Raw genomic sequence first — 10,849 nt, forward strand, 5'->3', positions numbered from 1 at the left:
ATTAGATCTACCACACTCTGCTCTCACACTGCCTAAACAAAAAAATAAAAAAGATGATTGGACTGTCCAGTCAGCTGCTTGGAAAAATAATAGCACAACCTATTCTGAATGTCTAGGCAATTAAAAAACATAGCAAAGTGTTGCTCATTGTAAAAAAAGAAGCGTTTCACAGATCACTTTTTACTACAGTCTGGAGTTTACTGTTTCACTAGCACAAAAAGGTAGTTAATGTCAGGCATGGCTGGTCAAGACTGGCCAACAAACCTTTCTCCTTAACAGGGAGCAGGGAAGGAAATAATTACTGCACACAGATAATGCAATCTCTGCACTCAAACAAACTGAAAATAAAGCCAAGAGACTGGAAAGAGGCACTCGTCTAAGAAATATGCAGGAAAAATCTATCCATTCACATCCATATTCTTCTCTCTTAAGGTTTGCAAGTAAATGGATCCCACAACAGACACGAGCAGAACTAACATTAAAATTGTGATCCACTTTAACAACACATTTAGTTACAATAAAAAAGTCACTTTCCCCATCTGTCGTCTTAAACCGTATTGCTGCTTCACTTTTAATTATTTTTCCTGTTGCTGAGAGAGAGACATAAATTCCAATGCTATTAACCAGTGTGTGTTGAATTTTTTATTTGAATTACCACAAGTGTTTGCTGCCAGAAGTATAACCGCTGTCTCTCTTGCAAGGCAACTTTCACAAGCCCCAGTGCGTGTGTTGTTGTGCCAACCAATGCTCAGACAAGGGGCCAGCAAGTGATAGCAATAAAAAACGAGGGGTGTGATGAACAGCACCAAATCATTATGGGTGACCCCATTTGAGTATTGCATCATCGTATCTATGTCAGGATGCATCATCTCCAGTTAAGGCTTACTCGTCAGCACACGGCCCTTGCTGTTGAGCAACAGTATTTGCGTGTCTTCTTCGCTCAGGATCATCTTGACGGTAAGAGAAAAAGTGAACTGAAAGTGGTGGTTATGATTCGGGGGAGCTAAAGTAAACGACTGGAGGAAAGATTTATCTGTGAAATGAATGCAAGTGTAGCAAACGTGTTGCCCCACGTGGCTGCATCACTTATTATATGTAGCAAAAATGTTTAACGACATTTCAGAATTAAAATTGCATTCATTTATCAGAGGCACCACTCAGATGTTTTTAAATTGGCCATCTGAGAGAACTTAATGAGGAACATCTTAGATTGAATATGAAAAATGTATCAAATCTACTTGTATTGATCAGTATTATAGACTGTAGTCATGAACTCTGACTTCATTGACTGACAGTTCCCAAACAAAGAAAAACACAATAGAACCAATGATAATTATACACAGAACATTTAACTGATACCACAAGCAAACAATGAACAACAATAACGTAACACACAACAAACAGTAAATAAGTGAATGCAGGTAAACACACTACTTAATTAACAGTAATCGTCCCTGGAAGCAGTTGGTAAAGCAGTGATCAATTTAGAATCATATTAAAATCGAAGCCAGTTGTACTTTCTAAATGCACCCATTTAGCAGAAAGAAAATGACACTTACGTAGCCTTTGTAAGAGGGAGAGGGAAGCTGCTGCAGTTATGATGATCTGCTGGATGACTTGGTTCAGGAACGCAGAGACAGGACGCCACTTTTGCAGAGCTGTCTTGGAAAAGTGTGCTGAAGTAAAAATACAAAGAAACCATTGCATTGTAATAGTTAACTTAAGAAGCCCATCTTTAAGTAGAACATAGACAAACAAAGCCCAACTTAAATTGTAGAAGAGCATGTAAAAAGCAGACAGACCCTATTTTTTAAGCCGGCATAAAAATCCTGAGTTGCATTCCAGTGACTTACCTATACCGCAGGTTTTGGAGACGAATTCAAATCAGCATCTGACCAGTCATGGATGTGTCCATCCCAAGGGCTGGTCTTGAGCTTCACTGTCCAGGAAAGGTCAGAGTCCAAATCCCTATAGAAACCAAATTTAGTTCATTTCTCAAATGTACAAATCCATTTGTTAAATATCTATTATGTGAAATGTGAAATACCATTGCACGTGTGATTAAAACAATATCAAGAAGAGAAGGAAGGATGTTTGTGTATCAGGGTGTGCTTCTCCACAAACACTTCAGATATGAGGTGTTCTTTGATACTGGTTCTGATGACCTGGTGTGGGGATCATCACTCCGGTGATGTTGGATTTCTTTAATTTTGGGATTTGAAATTGTTCAGGTAATTCTTGTGTAGAAAGTTCTGAATGTTCGAAGAAGGAGAAGGTGAAAAGGTCACAGGGGGGAAAGCAATCTTATCTTCACAATTGGTACTTACTGACTATTACCAGGTTCTGGTTGGAGGTAGAGGACGTCCTGTTGTCTCCAAGAGAGCCGTGAGCGGTCATTCTGCGGTAAACATCTGATGTGCAGATGTTCCATTTGGGTGAGAGTTTTGAGTTTCCTGCAAACACAGCAGCTTCATTTTCATTTAAAATGCTTGTTATTCAATATTGAATGAATGAAAATATTGCACAGCCTTTAGTCTTAATTGATTGACCACATTCAGCAACAAGCAGAAACCAGTAAAATGACTGCAAAGCAATAGTTTGGTGTAAGTTAAAATCAGCAGTGTCAGTTCAGCGGATAAGCAGAAAGCGTGGTGTAAGGTTCAAATTGTCGTAACAGTTGAAGTGCAAAAAGTTAGTCGTATAAAATAACAGTGATTAGTTATTGATTTTATGCCACCTATAGCTGCTGCTTATAATTAGACCCACTGGGACAATACTTATCTGAAGAAACGGGAAGTGAGAAAGTCTGGACTTAAATGCACTGCTTAGTTTTCACATAGTATAAAATAGCAGAGTAAAAGTTTAGAGCTAAGCTGCTTGTCATGCATGATCTAACGTAGAAGAAACTGCACTTAGTTTACACTGAAAGACCCTCAGGCATTTCTTCAGTTAAATTTTTCATTGTTGTCGGGGTCAGCAGTGACTTTGCCAGAACATTTCCTTAATGCAGAGCTGTACAGGTCCTTAGGGAAACAATGGAACCAACTTTAAAATTAAAGTTGGCCTGAATAACAAGTAACCAATACTGAATTTTTATTTGCAGGATAACCTACAGAAATCTCTCAGCGCGAGCAGCTTGCATTAATGCAGAGGCGAAATCTGAAAGGAACAAAAGATTACAAAGTGGCGTTGCAGCCTTGATTCACTTAAAGTGGCTGTGAACATGCATTCTCACGTGCACTTGTGTTGATTGAGTGCAGGTGGCAGCAATACAACTGGTTTGATGGAGTGCATGGGCTGGGATTCATAGGCAGGAGCAGGGATACAGACAACAACTCCAGAATTAAGAGGCAAACCCTGTTCCCATTTTAATCATGCAGCCATCCTTGGGAAGAAGGGTTTGTTTTGATGGAAACACAATCATCTGTGTGAGTGCAGCTGGTCCTGAGATACTCCTCTTTGATTAAAGTGTAGCATACAAGCAGAGCACATTTGCATTCTATCCCTTCTACTCATCTAATAGTTACAGATACTTCTGTTCTCTAAAAGGAATGTTCACAAATGACCCCACTCTTGTTTCATATGTCTGCTCCTTCATTCTTTCCTTCACTGTACCTGTTTGCATCACCTTTCTCATTAATCGTACCATCAGTCACACTTGGAACAACTCATCCTTTCCGTCAGATTCACAATAAGCAAACTTTTTCTCAACTCCCTGCCCCTCGAGGTGACACAGAGGCACTCTGAACAGGGCTTTGAACATTTGTTTCCTCATGATTAAACATAACTTGCACACAGTTTCCTTAATTTCCCCCACATTTCGTATTCATGTTTGAACTCAACAGGGATGCAAAAGGTGCCAGGTTGTGGAGATGGAATAAAAGGTTAGCATGAGAGAAAGTCAGTTTTCTCTTCTCACCTCCTCAAAGAACGTTGCTCATTAATTGGCTCTTTAATTGTGTTTTGAACTTTTATTGATTCAGCACCTGCATCCCTAATCTCATTAGGTACTTGCTTTGTGAAGGACAGTGGAATCATTCGAGGCTGCAGCCATGGATGATTCAGTTTTATGACCCTGATGTCCGGACATCGCACACTTCGCTGAGGTAGTAAAGGTTTACCACGAAGCGCTAAACTGAGTGCTCTCTTGGATTCCTCTTCTTTGTAATTATAGTAGGATGCTGCTGGAGGAAAGAGATGAAGGTTTAGCTCTGGTGTGCCGGTAGACAAAAGGGGTCAGGATACATAAATGTAAACATCACAATATAGCCACGAGCAGAAATGAGCAATAACAGTCTGATAAGTCAATATAACTGCAAATAACTTTTAGAAAAAGATTATTAAGCAACAACACATGTCAAGAACTCCAATGCAAGATGCCACAGGATGTGAGAAGTCATTGCCATAAGGCAAAGTGAATTATTTCTTTTTTTTTTTCTCATATTGTCATTTAAATGGGGATGTATCAGAGAGCCATAACATTAAAACCACTTGTCATATTGTGTAGAACCTCCTTGTGCAGCTAGAACAGTTCTGGGGATGTCTGGCACCAGTACATTAGCAGCAGGTCCTGTGGCTTGCGGTTTGGGGCCTCTTTGTCCCTAAACATCCATCCATCCATTATCTATACACCGCTTAATCCTCACTAGGGTCGCGGGGGGCTGACTCAGGATGAAGGCAGGGGACACCCTGGACAGGTCACCAGTCTATCGCAGGGCTACACTTAGAGACAGACAAACAAGCACACTCACATTCACACCTACGGACAATTTAGAATCACCAATTAACCTCAACATGTTTTGGGACTGTGGGAGGAAGCCAGAGAACCCAGAGAGAACCCACGCTGCACGGGGAGAACATGCAAACTCCACCCAGAAAGATCCTGAGTGTCTTCACCAGGACGCAAACCAGCGACCATCTTGCTGCGAGGCAACGGTGCTAACCACCGATCCACTTTGCAGCCCTGAACATCCAGCAGATGCTCAATCAGATTGTGGTTTCGAAGGTTGTGGCACGACTGCATCAACACTGTAAGCTCTTTATCGTGTTCCTCAAGCTGCTAAGGACACATTGTCCTGCTGGGGGAAGCTGCTGCCATCGGTGAGTGTTGTTGTTACCACTGTGATTCAGCAGGCAATGTGGTCGTGCGAGGAACAAGAAACTCACACTGATAATTTCTATTGTCTTTGTGGTAGTGTTATTGCTAATGATGAAATCTAATAGATTGGTTGTTCAGTAGTAAATTTGCTTGCTAATATTGTTTTGAGCTATCCATACTCATTTGGGCAAACTGGATAAGCTTGCTATTAGTTTAGGTTTAGTCTTTTGTCTATTAGTAGCTCCTTCAACCTTTATGTGCTGCCAAATCTTGTGCATATGATAAAAATCCAAGTCTTTCTTCTTGGTATGTCTGAATTAAGTCATGAAAAATAAAACTGTAAAAGGGACCTATGTGTGAATGACAGAATGCTATCACTTTAACAGACAGCAATGTTCGGTAAAGATGTATGAAAAGGGCTTAAGTAAAAGCCACCTGAATGCCAGGACCCAAGGTTTCCCAATACAACACTGCATTGTCACGACATGATCAATGTCATACACTTCACCTGTCAGTGGTTTTAATGTTATATGCTAATTGGTGCATTCAGGCTGTGTTGGTGACAATGCTGAAACATATAATACGACGTCCTTCACTTTCAAGAGGAAGCATTTGCAATACTTTCAGCTCACACTCCTTCCATCGCTCCCTCCCTCCCCGCTTTAATGACTCACACCTATAAGTAAATGTATTCATTTGTAAAAGCAGCAAGCAACATTTAAATTGGTGTCAGTAACAATCTAATACATTACAGCTGAGACCAATTTCTTGAGAGTTAATTACACCATTTGGATTGCTTTCATGGTATGCAGAAATATTTAGAGGTATTTCTTTGTTCTGAATGCTTCCTGTTCATCCGTGCAAGCACAAGCAAGAGCTGGAAATGTCTAATGTTCACCAAAACATCAAAGTCAGGCAAACAGTGTAGTCTAACTAACCGGAGGAAAAGTAATGAGGAGATGAATGACACTTTCTAAAGAAAACATACAATACAAAGTAGATTGTGAGAGACAGAGAAGTAAGATATGATGATTGGGACAATAAAGTGCATACGCCTTTGTGCAGAAAGCAGTGGCATCTCTTGTGGCAGCAAAATAAATCTATGTGACGCTTTTGTTTTGAGTTTCATCTTATGTGGGAAGTTACACTGACAAGCTCAACACAACTTTAATTTTGTGAACTTGCAAAATGAAAAGAGGTAAGCAAACTTATATGCGTAGCAAACCACCAGGGATTCAATTCAATTAAATTTTATTTGTATAGCACAGTTTATAACGTGTCATCTCACAGTGCTAACATAGTAAGGTGAAGACCTTATGGATTTAAACAGAGAACCCAACAATCCAAAGTTGCCTTTGGACTCCCTCTGAACAAGTGGTCAGCAACGGTAGGAAGGAACCAAAAAAAAAATTTTTAAAAAGCCCAATGGGAGGAAAAAGAAAAAAAGCATCCGACAGAACCAGGCTCAGGAAAGTCGGCCATCTGCCTCGACCAGTTGGGGTGAGAGTGGGGATGAGGGGGTGGGGATAGTAGGATAGCAGATGGAGAGCAAGCAACAGAACAGAACAATAAATATTTTTGGGCGTCGTTGAGGTCAGCAGCTGAGAGACGTCCATAAACGTCTGCAGAGAGAAGAAGCGCAGGACCTCGGAGGAGTTAGTGATATGTAATGGAGATGTATAAATGTATGAAAGAGAAGAGAGGAGAGGAGCCTCATTGGAATCCTCCGGCAGTCTGAACCTATAGCAGCATAACTAAGGCACAGTTCAGGTGATCCTGAGCAGCTCTAACTATAAACTTTATCAAAGAGGAAGGTTTTCATAATCTTAGAAGAAGAGGTGTCTGCCTCCCGAACCCAAACTGGGAGGGATCCGTACTACAGTTTAGTTGTTGTGTCTCCCACCACAAGATCCACAGACGCTCTTCCTGTAAAAGTTTTCCTCTCCCCATGAACACTTTGTGCATAAACAGTTCTTTAACTGATCCTGTACATATGTTGTTGAACCTGCAGATACAAAATGTAGCTTACAGTTGCCACTGTGGGTGGTGACATACTGTCGTGTTTCCTTGGCCTATATATAAGTTCAAGTCGTTCTCTTGGCAACATGCAGTTACTGTGCCTGCAGTGTCGGGTGAGAATCACTTGAGAATAGCTGCAGTTCCAAGCAACTTGCATGAAACTGATTATTATTATGTGAATACAGAGCATGTACTGAGTATATTTGGCATTCGGGCTCTGACTTTGTCGCTTCCGAAGCACAGCATGCTCTTGAGGAGTGCCTATGATATAAACATAACAGACATAACCTCCCTTGAGCTTAGAGGTTGATGTTGGGGTGGAGGTAAGGTGTGTGTGGAAGAAAGCTGCTTCACTCTGGATGCTCTACAGTGTCTGCAGCGTCCAAAATGTGATGTCATAAGTGTTTTCATTTTCAACAGTAGAACGAATTGTTCTCAAAAATAGCACAAATCAATAAAAGAAATATCTTGTAAAGACACCAGCGCGGTCCAAAAGCTAAAACAAATGACTAAGTATTATGAACAAATGAATCACTTGATATTTTCACAGGTTAAGCACTGCTTAACCTACTTAAACGGAGAAGCCTCCCAGATGGGGACTATGACTTCAAAGTATGATAATGGTTTTAAATAAGTGCTTTTTGTAGAACAGATTTTGTACAAGGCTCTATTTGTAATCCTGGAAACGCACACTGAAATTACAGCCAAAACAGATCTTACTTTATCAAAAACTCTCAGTGATGCTCCAGTTTGTTTGTCAGTACGTGCCATTAGTTGCAAGCTAATATTTAAACTTAGTACATCATGATGGACGTGTTTATAAAAAGAGTTTGTGTTTACAGGCAGGCTGCAGGTATGTGAAACACCCTCAGTATTAGAAATGCAAGGTGGATCATGAGCAGCAATGGAATTTAAGCAACTTCAAACGCAGCACTCTAAATTAGAAAGTTCAGGCAAAGGAAGTGAGGGGTTGTAAGGGAGACAGGCTGAGTGACAGACAAAGTGAAATCCAGGTTAGGTGAGAAGACTGTCAGATCACAGGCCTTCTATACTGTATGTCATTGAGACAAGATGCTGTTCTCTCCCCCAGAAGATCAAAAGATACGAGGGGGCTCTCAGAAGAGACACAACCCTTTCCTCTCTCTCTGTCCTCTCTGTTCCGCAACAAATGGGGAAGTTTTCAAAAGACAAAAAAAAAGTGCTCTGTCAGAAAACGCCAGGGGCAGTGGCCATGGGAATGGAAATGGGGGGGAGACTGTTTTAGAGACGTGTAGTGCTGTGTGAGTAAAACACAGAATGCACCGAGATTCAATGGCTCATTTCTAAGGAAACTTCCCCAGTGTTTCCACTGTCTCATGGAGTGGACTGCACAGGTTTGAGTCTGAGATTTCTTTTTTTTTTTCTGTTACAAGAACACTGGCTTACATGTTGGCATCTTGGTTTTCTTTAGTAGACATGCACAACTGTGCAGACAGAAGTTACCCTACATGCTGTGTGATAATACCAACTCTACACAGAAACTGCTGTTTCTAATTCACACCTGCCTCACCAGATGATTACAGGTGCCTTCACTTCATATCTGCCCATCCGACAAGGTCATATGTTCTGTTGTCAAAAGCTGCTTTGTGTCGACAGAAGATAGAGCCATATTTACGTGCATAGCTTAACAAAATGGCCACTGGCCAATATAGCAAATAATATGAAAATGCTTACCCAACACACTGGTTGGTTGATTACTTTACATTTTGCCAATGTGAAATTTTTGTACTGGAAACCATCTCTGCTATTGGACGATAGAAAGATATGGACAACACATTATTTCTGGAGCTCCAGATTACCAATAATATACATTAAAGCTCACAAACTCAATAAGGGATTTGCAATAAAACGCTGTAGTTATGAAGATGTTCCTTTTATTTCCATTGTTGGTCTTCCCAGTATGCTCAATATTAAGTTAAAGTCTTAGGCATCTGCCGTATTATGTGATTAGAAGTGTGGCTATAAAAATTGTCTATGTGTAATACAGGCAATACATTTTGTTTTTTTTACTGTGCACATATTTTCCTCTGTAAGAATACCATTCTCTGTTCCTTTAAGCTGTAATCAAATGGTGCGTCTTTCTCGTACTTATTTTTGTTGCTGTTTCCTCTCCCTCTCCCTCTCTCCCTCTCTCTCTCTCTTTCCGCCTACAGTGTGTGCTGAATTTTGCTTCAGGTTGAGACATTTGAGTTCACATTGCCCCCATAATACTATTGTATAATTCATGCCTATAGAATATGTATTCCATTTTAAACACCGCATAAATCTTCATCATGCCCACACATTCATAAAATGATTGCACCATATTTCGCACATGCATTAAAACATATTGAGGTTTGACGTTTAATAAGTGTTTAGGTATTCATTTATGGGGGAAAGCACAAAAGCCTCAAAGTAAAACCACTGAAGAAAGAAATCCATGAGGGTGGATTCATATTGGTGTGATTATTTTTCTTCAGCTTGCATTAGAAAACAAAAATCCCACCACCAGAAAGCCTTTTTTGTTTCTTCTTTTTTTAAAAAATAAATATGCAGCAGCATTAGAAAGTTCCCACCAGGGAAAAGGTGCCATTTCCAGCCTCGAATGCGACGCGACAAGACCCCACTCCTGACACCTCCCGAGCAGCACAAAGTAAAGGTAATTAAAAAACAGTCGCCTCAGCCCCACCCGTCCATAAACAGTGCAGACTGCATGCACCGTGCTACATTAATATGCAAATTGGTGCAAGGGCTGTGATCAGGGTGCTTTACTGATCCAGTTATTAAATTAATTTCCCCAAAACAAGCGGCAAGAGGTGCTGAGGTAGTCAATGGGTTTTCCCTCTCCCTACGCATATTAATGAGCCTTTATCAATTTTACATTCATCACAGTGGGAAGATGGAGGGGGACCGTGCGTGATGGCGCCGCCTCCCCCATGGCAGGCCACCCGCTCTGCAGTCACAGTCATTCACAGGGTCGTCCATCACCAAAGCAACCCAGCGACACAACGGGAGCGGGATCTTCATGTCATCTTGGTGCACTCTTCTCACAATCTGTCTGAAGCTGCATGCACAGCTACCCACTGAGATGGCAGTTTTGCAGTGACATCAACAGGTGATGTCACACAGCAGCCAAAATGCTGCAGTCTCTGAGGAGCGGCACTGTCAAACCGCTAAATTTGCTGGTGATAGTAGGCTAGCAGACTGCAATTCACTGTGAAATGAACACACGTACACACTGCGTGGCTTGCACACAGTATGTGAATGGACAGGGACACACAATAGGAAAAGAGGTCCCACTGGTAGGGCAGTGACACTTTGCGAAGGAAAATGAAAACGACAGGCTACTGTTGTAGTTTGTTGTCTCTTCTGGCGAAAGCACACACAGGGACACACACAAAATGCTCTGCCATCAAACTAGTTTTCTTCAATATGAAAACAACTGACTTCACAACAATCAAATCAGCAAAGAGGAGAGCAGATGAAATGAAGGTTTCCTCCTGGGTGACGTGTGAGAACAATTGGATTGTTTGTTTAACTTGCCTTCTTTTATTTGTGTCTGAAGTGACCTTGGGCAAAGACTGGAGTAGGGGGACATTAGCAAACCAGCAAGCATCGTTATAGCAATTACTAGGAAATCACGGGGCCACGGGGAGCAATTATGTGCTTTGTGTTTACAATCCAGCATAGGAGGGCGATGGGGGGAAAGATGAA

This window comes from Stegastes partitus, unplaced genomic scaffold (genome assembly GCF_000690725.1).
Source record: "Stegastes partitus isolate 25-593 unplaced genomic scaffold, Stegastes_partitus-1.0.2 Scaffold297, whole genome shotgun sequence".
Taxonomy (NCBI): Eukaryota; Metazoa; Chordata; class Actinopteri; family Pomacentridae; genus Stegastes; species Stegastes partitus.